This window comes from Gopherus flavomarginatus, chromosome 3, assembly GCF_025201925.1.
Source record: "Gopherus flavomarginatus isolate rGopFla2 chromosome 3, rGopFla2.mat.asm, whole genome shotgun sequence".
Taxonomy (NCBI): Eukaryota; Metazoa; Chordata; order Testudines; family Testudinidae; genus Gopherus; species Gopherus flavomarginatus.
In genome coordinates, this window is record NC_066619.1 from 75,462,746 (window position 1) to 75,477,243 (window position 14,498).

Genomic DNA, 14,498 nt, shown 5'->3' on the forward strand with positions numbered 1-14,498 from the left:
AAATCAGATATTAGGAATGGCAATATACAAAAACCTGTAGGAGAACACTTCAACCTCCCTGGCCACACTATAGCAGACCTTAAGGTGGCCATCCTGCAGCAAAGAAACTTCAGGACCAGACTTCAAAGAGAAACTGCTAAGCTTCAGTTCATCTGCAAATTTGACACCATCAGCTCAGGACTAAACAAAGACTGTGAATGGCTTGCCGACTACAAAACCAGTTTCTCCTCCCTTGGTTTTCACACCTCAGCTTCTAGAACAGGGCCTCATCCTCCCTGATTGAACTAACCTCATTATCTGTAGCTTGCTTGTATATATATACCTGCCCCTGGAAATTTCCACTACATGCATCTGACGAAGCGGGTATTCACCAATGAAAGCTCATGCTCCAAAACGTCTGTTAGTCTATAAGGTGCCACAGGATTCTATGCTGCTTTTACAGATCCAGACTAACACGGCTACCCCTCTGATACAAGAGATGCTCTCCAAGGAGTGGTATCTGACTATTAGGGCACATCTACATGGCAAAGTTACAGTACCGCTCAGAGAGCGCTGAAGGGAAACTGCTGTTGTGTGTTCACGCTGTCAGCTGCCTGCACAATAGCCTGTTCACACTTGCAGTGGTATTTGGAGCGTTGCACTCTGGGCACCTATCCCACAGAGCACCTCTTTCTCTTCTGCCGCTAGGACTTTGGGAAGGCAGAGGGGGATGTGGGGCATCCTGGCTCCTGTTCCAATGATCTGTGATGCATTGCTTCACATCGTAGCAGTTCCCATGCTTCCGTTCGCATTTGGTACCATCTTTCAACAGGTATGTGTACTGCGCACCCTGCCTGTTCAGGGTGCAGGAATGGATCCCAAACTGTTGACCAGTATGCTGCTCGCTCTCACTAACACATCACGAGTGGCAGTGGAGTTATTCCTTAAACTATAAAGGCAAGAGGAGTGCGACATTGATCTCGCCATTCATATTAGCTTCAACACAAGATTGCTTGTGGCATTCACGGAAGTGCTAACCACAGTGGAATGCTGCTTTTTGGGCTCAGGAAACAAGCACTGAGTGGTGGGATCACATCATCATGCATGTCTGGGATGACAAGCAGTGGCTGCAGAACTTTCAGATGAGGAAAGCCACATTCATGGGACTGTGTGATGAGCTCACCCCAGCCCTGCGGCGCAAGGACACTGTCGTTGGAGAAGCACGTGGTGTTTGCACTGTGGAAGCTGGCTGCCCCAGACTGCTACTGATCAGTCACTAACCAGTTCAGAGTGGGAAAGTCGATCATTAGACTTGTGTTGATGGAAGTGTGCAGGGCCACTAATCACATCCTGCTCTGAAAGACTCTGGCTCTGGGCAGACATTGTGGATGGCTTTGTGCAAATGGGCTTCCCTAACTGCGGAAGAGCGATAGATGGCATGCACATTCCAATTCTGGCACCAGACCACCTAGCCACCAAGTACATTAATCGCAAGGGATATTTCTTAATGGTTCTCCAGGCACTTGTGGATCACTGTGGGCGTTTCACAGACATTAACGCAGGCTGATCCAGAAAGGTGCATGACACAAACATCTTTCGGAACACTGGCCTGTTCAGGAAGCTGCAAGCAGGGACTTCCTTCTTGGACCAGAAAATCACTGTAGGGGAAGTCAAAATGTCCATTGTGATCCTGGGAGACCCCGCCTACTCCTTAATGTCGTGGCTGATGAAGCCATACACGGGGCAACTTGACAGCAGCAAGGAACAGTTCAACAACAGGCTGATCAAGTGCAGGATGACCGTTGAGTGTGCTTTTGGCCATTTAAAAGCCTGCTGGTGATGCCTCTATGGGAAGATGGACCTGGCTGATGACAATATTCTTATGTTTATAGCCACATGCTGTATACTCCATAATATTGTGAAGGGAAGGGTGAAAGCTTCAGTTAGGGCTGGACCACAGAGGCTCAGTGCCTGGAGGCTGAGTTTGAGCAGCTAGAGGCCAGGGCTACTAGCGGAGCACAGCATGGGGCCATAAGGATCAGGGATGCCTTGAGGCAGCAATTTGAAGCTGAAAGCCACTAATATTTGTTGCTATGCTTGGGATTGCAGTGCTTGTAATGCTAGGAAGGATTAGTGTGCATGATGCAGTAAGGGGGGTTAATATAATTGTGTGTTGCTTTGCAGTGCTCTTTTTGCTTTCAATTAATAGAATAAAGATTGCTTTTAAATGAAACAATTCTTTTATTAAAAGACAACAACCAGAGGAGAGAGTCAAATGAAAAAATACATTAGCAGGGATAGGAATGGTGGAAGAGAAGGTCCCAGAAGGAGGAAGGGTACATGTTTTATGATGTGTGACCAATGAAGACAATGAAAGCAGAAAACTTCTGTCATGCATCATGAAATGTCCATAGGTATCATAATTCCTACATCTGGGCGCAATTGGGATTGGACAGCCTCCTCTCCTCAAATGCTGATGAGATCCAGCATCTCAGCACTGCCCTAAGTGGGGGATCACCTGGTGCATGGAGCGGACATGGCCACCTGGAAAGATGTGCCGAGACCACTGCACGCATTACCGAGCAAACAGGAAGGGGACTTTCAAATTTCCAAAGGAATTTATGGGTCAGGGATGACAGTTAGTCACCTGAGGGCAGGGCAGTAGAGTTCAAACTGATGACCAGAGAGGTGAGAAGAGGCATTGTGGGACACCTCAGGGAACCCAGCTGCAGTGTTGTAATCACCAGGGTGTCTACATTGGCACCACAGTGCCCCAGCACAGAAAGCTCTATGCCTCTCATTGGAGTGGTTTTTTTTTTTAAAGTGCTACAACTGCGCAGTTTCTGCACACAAAGTGGCTTGGCAGTGTGTACACCATGGGAGTTACAGCGCAGAAATCTGCTTTACTGCGCAGAAACTTGCCAGTGTACATAGGGCCTTAAACAGATGACTCAAATAGTTTTCATGGCATGTCTAGTATACCGTCTGAATCATCAGCATGTGATTGGACAGCTTAAAAGCTTTACCCTTCTGGTCACAATTTACTTGGATTCTGAGATATGTATCTATTTTCCACATTCAAGAGTTACTCCTTAATCCTGATAATGTTTTATGTAGGCCCTTCCATCTAGCCAATCTCTGATATGATGTTTAATGCAAAAATCTATTTGTGTTGAATATTTGCCTCTGCCCTCCTCTAAACCTGCATACATTGTTTGAGTGCACTACTTGCAAGCAGCAAGTATCTTACTGAACTGGACTGTAACTGTAATGAACATTTCTGCTACAGCAACGGTGTGAAAGAACTAACTCTAAAATAATGAGCATTTTGCCTTTCAGCTTTCTGATGATAACATTTATAAAAGTGAAAAAGGTCCTTACGTTAAAAAAGTGCTATTACAGGGCAGATTAAAAAAATACATTATATTTTAATTTATCAAAGCTGTTTTCCAGTAGTCATCCTTCACCTCAACACAGCCATTTAATCTATATTACCACAAAAAACTGTCATAAAATATATATAAAAAAGCAAATTAAGGTAATAAAAGTGAAACTCTACTTTCCCTTTGATAAAGGAAGTTCTGCTCTAATAATTAGGCTCAGGAATGTCTGTTAAAATACTTTTAGGAAAATAAGCACCGTGATGAACATTCAAATCTCTGCCATTTAGTTGCTGATCAAGTTATAAACTAATTTCAAGTATAAAATGCAGGTTTGGGATTTTATGCCTTATATAAAACAAAATCAAGTTTCATTATTTTTCTGAGTCATAGCATTTTAATCTTTTCTGATTAGATGTAATTACCATTCTTTCACACAGCAAGATACCACAGGAGCAGTAAAAACATAGCTACAGAAAAATACAAGAAAAAGGAATCATAGCAAATTGCACTTTTTTTGTAGGTGGCACTAGAGCTTTTTTCTACAGAAGGAAAATGTGCGTATAGTGGCAATGTTACTGTAACTGAGATACCAAGAAAAATATGTATCACTATTGTTACACTCCCCTTCCTTTACATCAGCCGAACAGTCATTTCTGGGGCACTGGCCAGAGTTCTTTCTTGTCAGAAAGCATTACACCACATCAACCCAGGGCTGTTATATTTAAACTTTGAACTACAGTTTTCATTAATATCTCATAGTCAGCTTCAAGAGAGGAACTACTGTGCAACTGCTTAGCAAACAAATAACTATACTTAATGAAAACAAAAACATATAATATATAAAGTCTGTTTCTTTCAGTTACATACAAAAGCAGATTTTCAAATAGACTCTTTTTTGGCCTATAGGTAATGTTAATATCACAATTTTGAGCTCTCAGCATAATATATACATTCCTAGTGCACACTCATGTATATATTGTCTGTCTATGGGTCTTCTTGTTCTCATATTTTGAGTGCCCTAAAATATAGTGTGTATCTCATTTGAATTCCTCAGTTTTCTAATCAGAACGGTGATGAAAGCTAGGCTGTATCTCTTAGTCCATATTAAAACACCTCTGCTTCACCAGCAAAGAGAAAGTTCTGATCAAAGATGTGTAAGGTGAAGGTCACTCCATGTCTGCTTTCTTCATGTCCTTGCTCTTCCCTAACCAATCCAGTTTTTTTGCACTCCCATACAACCCCAACCACACAATTCCTTTAGCAATAGCCTGCCCCTGGACTAGGGCCAGAATATCCTTGCCATTTGTCACTTATCTTCAAACACTGAAATAGTATGGTAAAGGAGGGATAACACTGGTGAGCAGTAGCTTAACGTTAAAATAAATTATATGTAACCTGGAATGGAACTCAATATTCTTAATATTCCCCTGCTGTCAGCAAATAACTGTGAAACCCACTGGCAAAGTATGTGTCTCATCCCACTATAGCATCTGGCCTGTGTAGAGGAGGACAAAACTCTCACCCGGCTACTTGCTTTCACTTTCAAAGCCCTTCATGGCCTATCCTCATTCTACCTATCATCTCTATTTCACTATTAAGATGTCAACTCTTACCTCCAATCTCTGATGCCCACCTCCATCATCCACTTATTAATTTTTCAGACAAGCACCTTTCTTCCATACTGCCCCTCCCATTTGAGAGGACCTCGCTGCAAACATCTGCATTATTGTCCCTCAAAACTCTCCTTAAAGGTCTCCTTTTTCTTGAAGCCTACAAATAAATTGACAATAGTCAGGCTGCTGAGGTCTTTGCCAATCATGGTGTTTGCTATTGTCTCATTGTTTCCTCATACTGCCTGTCCGTCTGTCTGTATCCATCTGTTGTCTCTTGTCTTTTTCTTAGATTGTAAGCTCCTTGAAATCAGGACTCTTTTTGATCTGTGTTTTGTATTGCACCTAATACAATAGAGTCCTGGTCTATGACTGGGGCTCTAACACACTACTGTAATAAAAGTAGTTAATAATAATAGTCTGACATCCCTGTGAAAAGAATCTTGTAAGTCTCTCAGGAAAATGTGGTTCCCAAGTACTTTGAGTTGTTGGAAATTCACTGGTACTGATATCTTCTTCAAAGCTATAACAATTATTTTAAAATATTAACTGTAAAGTGCTAGCCTTTAACTTTCCTCAAAGTGAACCATTATTCTTTCTCAAATTTGTCTTTAAACTGCTCTGTTTTTACATCTTTGTCATGCCAAGAAGTCTCTTTAGAGTCCTCTTGGTGACTAAATACTTAAATGCCATCTCTGAAATCACAGTCTACCATAAAAAAATGTAGGTGTAACCTGTGAATTCTTTTGAAAAACCCTGTTATGATGCACAGCTGCAAAGGAAATTTCAAATAGACTTCAAGGAAGCAATAATTAAAGGTATTTAAAGGTTCTAGAAAGTATGACTCAAATTTTTCCTTACTTCAATAAAGAATAATCACACCCAAGTCCTCATGTCTAAAGCGAGCATTTGGCATGCCACTTTTCTTTTTAAGGCACCATCCATATTTATTCCAAGTTAATGTATGGGGATTCTATTTAAAATATATCTTCTTAGTGGCTTGCTACATGCACAATTATAGTCAAGAGTTCTAACAGTAAGATAAATCATGGTATTTTTACGCAGACAGGTAGCATTATCGACGGAAGTTTCCATTGTCACTTGTTTTTTATTGTACTTGCTCTTTCAGTATTTGCTTTCTAGTTTATGAGTCAGGATTTATTAATATTACAAAATAGCCCTGATTGGTCTAGAAATATATGATGTGCTAATGTACAACAAAGCCTGACTGCTGATCCATTCAACCCATCATGGAACAGAAAGTGGCAGAGAATATAAATCCTGCAAAATGCTCTAAAACTTTAGTAATAATAAAGAGAGTTTGGAAAAGATAGAATTGTTTAATTCTACACATTTTCATGTTAGATTAGGCGAAACCTACTATGGTTAAACTCTTTATAACATCATGTTCTGCTTCTAGCTATTGCCAAGAGCATCATAAACTTTCTAGTCACACCTTCTGAAGTTATTGGTATTACCAAAATTATGTCTTCTTTAATGCACTCTGAACCTTTCCACTGAGATCCCACTTTGATAGAGATATTTTCAGAGGGGTACACATTTAAAGTGAAGAAAATGGTTAAATAGTTCTTTGAATATCTGCATTTCTGTGAACAAAAGACCACTTTCAAAGCTTATACACATGCTACTTAGTATTTTGTATCAGCTTATTTTTACTTAATAGTAGGTATGGCTGTGTGGAATGATATTCGTAGCAATTCATTTATTCTAGAACATATATTGTAATGAACAGCTGAAAATGTCTAGATAATATGCAGAGGTAAGGGAGAGGAGAGTTACCTAACTTAATTGGAATCAGTCTCGTAAGTAGCCTTGAAGATCTGGGCCCACATAATTTCCTCTAAGGAACTAGCTAGCCAGATTTTGTTTTACATTTATTTATTTATATGGGGAGAGGGAGGTGTGTTGGGGGCTAAGGAATTTAGTCTGCAATTATTCCTTAGGAGGAGGAAGTTTGGACTATCAAACCCAGATTGTGGGGGAGCCAGAAGGTATAGGAAAGGTTCAGGAAAAAGGAAGCAAGGTTTAAGATGATATAAACCTTGACCGCTGATTAGAGGGCCCCTGAGCTGGAACCTGAAGAAAGGGCAGTTCTGGATTCCCCTACTAGCCACTGGGGAAGTTTGAATGATGCAATGGTGCAATGAATGAGAAAACTGCCTGGGACCATTTGTAAGGAAAGACTGTGATACTCTGAAAGAGGAGGACTATAGTGAACTGTCTGGAGGGCCAAGTCACGAAGAAAGAGCACTCCAAGTTGCAGAGAGCAAGAGAGACACAGCAGGTACACAGTGAGCAGTGGAAGGGGATGCTGGACCTGGAAGAGTTCAGCCCCAGAGTGTCCATGAGGAGGCATCCCTAGTGATGAGTGGACACCCTGACACCAAGATAAGATGTTTTCTTCCTCCAAGGTTTTAGTTACAATCAGCTCCAGAAACTACCATGATTTTGAGATAGTTCCAGGCTTTCCTTAAACTTAAATAGAAGTTGTGAATTTTATTAAATCAAATGGCCTGAAATCTGTTGAATACTGGAGAGGAGTCATACAAGCCGCTCATTAATAGAGCAGCCTTTGGAACAACTGAAGAAGAATCTCCACTGTTTATAATAAAAAGGCCTTTGTCTTTGTGATGATAATCTGGACAACATAAAGCAATGCAAATAGAATCTTTAGACTGAAAGGAATATGCAGTTGGGCTCCACTTCTGCAGCAGTGACTGGGAAAGACCCGAAGATACATCCTTTTCATATAAAACAATTGAGTTGTGTTTGGAATGTATCTCAGCGTTAGCACGCTAACCCACAATCCCTAGTCCAGCCCATGTGTTGTGCTGCAATAACTGTGGACAGAAACTGATTACATTGTGTATTTAGGTGCCTGTGGGTGATACATCACATACTCCCCTGCAACCGTCCCTTCCCCTGCCAACTCTTCCAGCATAGTAAGAGGAGGAGAGGAGATAGGGACAGGCTACTGCTACACTGGGTGGAAGTACTGTAGAAACTTTCACTTGCCTTTCTCCCTTACAGCACCTGCCTACCCAGCCCCAGCTTAGTGCCAGAAGAGCTAACTTGTCCTAGGAAAGAGCCTGGAGCCCTGTTCCTATACTCTGTCAGGTTCCATTCTTTTATCTTCCACACCAGCTGTGAGAAACCTCCAACAGTCAGGGAAGATATATCTACTTCAAGAATTAAAGGGGATTGTCATTCCCCAACCAACCACCCAGTCAATCACCAGCTGGAACCCATGACCTGTCTGACAAACAACCCCACAACTAGACACCACAGGGATGACTTGCCTGATGCCACTGCTGCCAGCACAGGCTGCAAGATGCCACTACTGATGTTACCCTGAAGAACAACTATAGGCAAGGGGAGCCAGCTAGAGATGCCTAATGAAGTACTAGGGCAGGAGGGAGAATGGTAGCTTGGGAGGTATTGAGCCAGAAGATGGAGGAGGTTTTTGGTTAAGAGATTGAGTAGGGAGTTAATGAATATTTTAATGTGTTTTGGGTAGGGGAGGGGAACGAAAAGTATGGAACTGATGGGGGTTTTGGTGCTGTGGGGGAATCCTTTTTTTTTAACCTAAGAATAGTGCATTACATTTTCTCTTCTTCCTATTAAATAGGAAGGCCTGTCATGCCATTGATTTTTAAACAGAAAGCCCTATTCATTCAGTGTGGCTTTCTGCTCTAAAGCCTAATCACATGGTCACTGGAGTGAGCCGCCTTCTACTTGAATGTTTTACTCAGTTATCTGTAAGATTGACAGGACTCAGTAAAGGTTGATTTCCCTGGCATATAGAAATAGATAGGAAAAATGTCCATTGATAAAGCGTGCAGCCTCCCTTACACCTACCGGGATCCACTATCCCAGTCCCATGGCTGTAGAGAGCCGTCTACAGTCCCGCTCCCTCATTCATCGGCTGGGAAGTATGGGTGCTGTCCCTTGGCAGGAGCTGTTCAGCAGTGGGGGGGGGTCTCCCCCATTGCAAAGGGCTCATCCTCGTTCTTGCAGTCCTGGCTCGGGATCTCTGAACTGCCCCACCAGGACTGCAGACTTCCCTGCACTTTGCACCTGCAGGGATCCAGTGTCACCAGTCCTTTGCCAGGCAAGGAAAGCCCTGCAGCCCCACAGTGGAAAAAATGTTAAAATTGATAAAAATCAGAAAAAAGTTAAATAAACATCTATATCTAAAAATTACTACAAAAAATTGAACTCTGCCAAACCTAATTATGTGTTAACAGCAGACTTTCCTTTGCTCCCAAATGTTCCATAATGCTCTATACAATTCTACTGGAGTAGTTATATTGCCAAAACTGTCTTCTATTGGTTTTCATGTTTGTAAATTTATTTAGAGAATAACAATTTGACTCCTCCACAAAGGTTCTAGACACCATGACATCTCGTTAACCTTACAACACAATACCTCAAGCAGCATTAAAAATATATATATATATTTATCCCAATATCTACCAAGGACAATATTTACTGGCTATGTGAGTTTTTAGGTTGTTTGGGTTTTTTTGTTTTAAATCCTACTAGCTTCTAGTAGTCAAAATTCTTCATGCCAATGGGAAGAACATTTGCCTCTTGGGAAATTTCCCACAATAGTACCAGTTGTGACCCATTTTGAAGGTTTACAAAAGAAGGATTTAATTTCCTTTTATGTTTATTTTATGTTTTAGTTCTACTTTTGTCAGCAACTACACAGCCTAGGGGGTAATTCCAAAAGTACCATTAAGTAATGTGCAAATACAGAGCTGACAAGCATCCACTAACACTTTGCATTAGAACTGCAACTGAATATCTTCAAAATGACTTTATGGGTCTGATCTTAAGTCTGTCACCAAATGTACTTCTCTATTTTTTACTTGACATATCACTTTCATATACAAGAATGAATTGTTGCTTGATTTAAATTTTGTTCTCACATGCCTCACAAGATGGTATAGATCCAATTATCATGTCAGATCAAGCACTAGTCTATGAAGTATTACCTGGACTGCATATTTCAGCTGACATACAAAGATTTTGCTGTGAAGTTCATGAATATGTCACACTAAAAAAAGTGAAAACTCTTACAAGTTTACTTAAACAATAGTAATAGTTACAAGGATATTTTCTGCAATATGAGATACCTTAAGTATTTACACAAGGCCATTTCATTTTGTCTGCAGTTCAAAGGAAAAAACTTTAAAATGTAAACAGAAAACATTAATGAAAGAAATCACTCAACATACTTTAAACACGCAATGCTACAGATAAATTAAATGTGCATAGGAACAAAGAAATAAGCAATACACAAGACATTTTAAAAAACTTATATTTTGAAAGAAAGAAAAAAACCTAGTAAGGTACTTTTTCTATTCAAATATTTCAAAAAAATTCATCTTCCCTCTACCACCTGACATTTGCCCTCTCCAAGAATTTTTGTTTAAAAATCAAACTACTGTACTCATCTTTTTTACTTTCTTAGAAAGAGGTTACTGTGATAATCACAGTAAGCTTTGAATAATGTACTGCATATGCTTTATAGAGTAGATATTTTTGCTCTTCATCTTGCATTCCCCACTGTGCATTTCCACTCCTATGCCTTTTAACAGCCCTGGTTCACAGAAAAACACTATAGAAAAATTCACCCTTCCCTCCCAGTGATTCTTGGAAGCTGAGTGCCTCTGTTTCATTGGAATCAAATACAGCTTATTATAAATATTCCATGTAAAATGTCTTCCAGTTTTATTTGCTGATTTTTTTTCTATTTTATTAGGATCAGTACAGTTTAAATAACTGGCTTTTATCGTGGGCAGGGGGAAGGACAATACAGTGAATGAGAGGAACTTTCAGCAAACCACCACATTATGTCAACCCAATAAAACAAGTGATTAATTGATCTACTGTAGTTTAAGGTTACAAATGCCAAAGCTAAAATTGTTCATCAGAGAAAAAATGAGTTACTCATCTCTCATTTACATGTTTGTAAATATTTTAAAGTTTGCTTCATCAATCTGGGATTCCATTTTCTCTCCGAGATTTTGTCTTATACAGATTTTTCCTCTTTTTATCCATTTTGGCTGTGTTTGAAGCCAAATTGGAGAAGTTCTCCTGGTATCTCAGACCATAACACAATTCACAAAATTATAGAATCATAGAAAAGTAGGGCTGAAAGGGACCTTGAGAGGTCAGCTAGACCATACCCTGATGCTGAGGCAGAAACAAGTATACCCTAGACCAGTGGTCCCCAACCTTTTTCATCTGGCGGGTGCTGGACGATGAGCCACCAAGGACTGTGGCCAATGGACAAGCATCTGCCGAAATGCCGCCGAGAAGCAGCATCATGAAGATGCGTCACCACTGAAATGCCACCAAAAATCAGCGGCATTTCGGCAGTGATGCCTCTTGATGCTGCTGCTTTTCGGTGGCATTTCGGCGGCAACAACTCTTGACGTTGCCGCTTTTTGGCAGCATTTTGGCAGATGCTTGTCTACCAGCCAGTAAGCGGGAGCAGAAAGATACTCCAGCGGGTGCCATGGCGCCCACTGGCACTGCATTGGGGACTACTGCCCTAGACCATGCCTGACAGGTGTCTGTCAAATCTGTTAGTAAAAAGCTCCAGTGATGGGGATTCCACAAACTCCTTTGGAAGCCTATTCCAGAGTTTAACTATCTTTATAGCTAGAAAGCTTTTTCCCTCTATCTAACCTAAATCTCCATTGTTGTCCATCAAACCCACTACTACTTGTCCTACCCTCAATGGACAGGGAGAACAAGTGATTCACCATCCTCTTTAGAACAGCCCTTAACATATTTGAAGATTCCCCCTGTCCCTCAGTCTTCTTTTCACAAGACTAACCATACCCAATTTTAACCTTTTCTCACAGGTCAGGTTTTCTAAACCTTTTGTCATTTTTGTTGCTCTCCTCTGGACACTCTCTCCAGTTGTTCTCTTTCTTAAAGTATGGGGCCCAAAACTGGACACAATACACCAGCTGAGTCCTTACCAGTGCCAAATAAGTGAAAGAATTACCTCCCATATTTTACATATGATACTCCTGTTAATATACTCCAGAATATTAGCTTTTTCTGCAATTGCATCACATTACTGGCTCAAATTCAATTTTTATCCACCATAACTCCCAGATCCTTTCCATCAGTACTACTACATAGATAGTTATTCCCCATTTCATATTTTTTTTCCTTTGGGGATAGTACCTCACATTTGCCTTTACTGAATTTCATCTTGTTGATTTCAGACTAATGCTCCAATTTATCAATGTCACTTTGAATTCTAATCCTATCCCCCAAAGAGTTTGAAACCACTCCTAGCATGGTGTCATCTGCAAATTTATAAGAATACTCCCCACTCTCTTACTGAAGTCATTAATGAAAATATTGACTATAAACATACCTCTGTGGAACCCCACTAGATATATCCTCACGGTTTGATAGTGAACCATTGATAACTACTCTTTAGTTTTTCAGTCAGTTGTGCATCCACCTTTTAGTACAATGCTTTCAGTTAATTTCACACCAGACATTTAGAAAGGACTGAATAATTGGATGAAGGGGTCTGCTCCCCATAGGCTCTGCCTTGTGGTCAGGTGAGGGTGTGACAGGTATTCTTTTGTCTTGCCACTCCCTGTTGATAACCTGCAGTTGTTTATCCTCTCCACTGGCTTCCAATCCAAGGCCCAGAGATAGACAGATGAGTCTTGCATCCTAGAGTGATATGCAACTGCCTCCACAGATGACTTCCTACCAATCTTCTCAAGCTAAAAGGAACAGCAAAAACATGTAAACAAAACACATCAACGAAGTCATCTCCAACCTTGCAAATGTCCAGAGTTCCTTTTCCCTCAATTTGTCTGTGCCACCTACAGGGCTACTTTTGCAAAGCTTCAGAGTATAGGTCTGGCTCACCTACACTGGTTGCCTCCACATGAGCTACACGGTTCCCCTTTTAAGCTCTCTTTCCACCCTGTGCATGCGTTGCAGGTATGGCAAGATAGAGATGTCTGGGCCCGAGCAGATCCTTAATCTCTTCCTCTCCAGTGTGGGAATTTAAAATTGACATTTTTTGTCATGATTTTCTGTTCTGGGAACATCAGGGCTTTTCAATGCTTGTGAAAAATCAATTTCTCCCCCAATATGTATTTTACAACCATGTACATACGGTATGGAGTTCTGTCTTGCTTTTAAGCATAGTAGGTGAAATATTTGAACTCGCTGAAAAAAATGTGAGTTTGGTCATTGGCACCAATTGGGGCCAATTTCACCCCAGTTGTAGGCTGTTGCTGGATACCATTTCTTCCCCTTTAGACTTTTCATATTCAGTCTATTCCCTTTCTTTACATATGATTGTCTCACACACCAAAGAACCTACATTGGAGTATGTCTCTTTTGCAATTAAAATTTGAGGCTGGCCTGTGCCAGCTGACTCAGGCTCACAGGGATCATGCTAAGGGTCTGTTTAACTGCAGTGTAGATGTTCAGGCTCAGGCTGAAGTCCAGGCTCTAGGACCTGCCATGGGGCTTTAAAAGATATATCTATATGGCTCCACATTGGGAGACCCTGACTAACACCTCCAGTATTGCCAAGTTATCACAAGGAGAATATCACTTTCTAGACAGCTATCATCAACACTACTGTGCTTATTTATAGTTATGAGTGGAAAGTACTAATTCTTAACTTAATTTGTATTGATTATCTGTATCTGAGGCTGGCATCCTAAGGGAGCCTTCTATTGTATTTTTTCTATTGCACTGCATTCTGCCAATCAATTTTAAAAAATTCCCAACTCATTTGCCTTTGAGATCTAAGCCAGGATCTGAAGTAGGTGTCCAAAAGCTTTTTAAGTTTTGGAAAGGCATGGATGAAGATTCCCTACTCCTACAACAACATACATAACTTGACTTTTTTTGTTCCTTAACATATCTGGGTTCTCCCAGCCTGGCCTCCTGGTTTCTTCTGCCACTTTTCCATGTTGAGACCACTCTAACCGGCTGTTAGTTCCCAAGAATCTCCTCCCTCCCTGCACAGTACATTTATGCCCTCTCTTAACTGATTTCCTAAACTGCTCTATACCTTTGAGATCAGTAGCAATGTTCAGCCTCTTTGCTGAACTTCCATTTTATATCTCTCGGTTGCCTTAACTTTAAATCTTACATCAGCCTAACATAGTGAATACTTATGGGAAGGGGGTAGGTTTAGAAGATAAAATAAAAAAAAGAGCAAGTTAAAAATCACTTAGAAAAGTTAGATGCCTGCAAGTCACCAGGGCCTGATGAAATGCATCCTAGAATACTCAAGGAGTTAATAGAGGAGGTATTTGAGCCTCTAGCTATTATCTTTGGAAAGTCATGGGAGACGGGAGAGATTCCAGAAGACTGGAAAAGGGCAAATATAGTGCCCATCTATAAAAAGGGAAATAAAAACAACCCAGGAAACTACAGACCAGTTAGTTTAACTTCTGTGCCAGGGAAGATAATGGAGCAAGTAATTAAA